Below are 1,005 nucleotides of genomic sequence, written 5' to 3'. Positions count from 1 at the left end.
AACTCACAGAGATCCGCCTGCCTCTACCTCCCGAGTGCTGGGATTAAAGGCCTGTGCCACCACCGCCCGGCTATTCAGTACATTTTAAAAAACATGCTTATGTATGCTAAATCACACGCAGAACCACGGAACAGAAATGTTTTGATAAGGCCGGGCGGTGGTGGCGCACGCCTTTAATCCCAGCACTTGGGAGGCAGAGGCAGGTGGATCTCTGTGAGTTCGAGGCCAGCCTGGTCTATAAGTCCTGTCACTTCCACAGAGGTGTCCATGGGCTAGTAAGACTTTAAGACAATCCTGAAGCCATTTCTGACAATTCTGAATCCTCTCAGCCTATGTGCCATAGTGCTTCCCCTCCTCCCCTGGGAACCAATGACCTAACAGCTACACGTGCACGTACTCAGTTCCTGAACAATTACCCATATACGTATGCTTTGGTTCGGTCCCCTGGAAAACAGGGTCAAAATGACCTCTTACCTCATCTGATCTGGCAACAGCTCTCTAGTCAATTATTGGTAATAGCCCTTTTGAATAAGCCAATCAGAATAGTCAAAGAACAACCCCCCCTTGCTTCTGTGGCCCCTTTAAAAGTAGACTGTACCAGCTATTCGAGGTCCCTCGGCTTCCCAAATGCTGGGGGACCCTGTCATGACAGAATTAATAAAATTCTCATGCTTTTGCATAGGCTGTGGTGTGTGAGATGGTCTCTGGGGGCGACTCCTTCTCGGTGTTTGGACGCTAGAGTCCAACAGGCTGGACACTGCTGGAGGGAACCCTGCTTTGGAGGTGACCCTAGGATGTCACTCCTGTTTGGAGGCAAAAGTTCCAGCTCAAACATCCCCAATGGGCCAGCTCAGTTGCTTCGACATTGAAGTAGTAACTGATGACGAAAACAGAGGAGATTCAGTCAGTCATGGTAGGGAGAAGAGGTGATAAAGCGGCCCAGGGACCCTCAAGTCCTTTGGGGATACTGACACAAGCTTTATGTTTACGTGGAGAGAAAAAAAA

Source organism: Microtus ochrogaster, chromosome 8 (genome assembly GCF_000317375.1).
Source record: "Microtus ochrogaster isolate Prairie Vole_2 chromosome 8, MicOch1.0, whole genome shotgun sequence".
NCBI lineage: Eukaryota > Metazoa > Chordata > Mammalia > Rodentia > Cricetidae > Microtus > Microtus ochrogaster.
Note: the sequence above shows the minus strand (reverse complement) of the source record.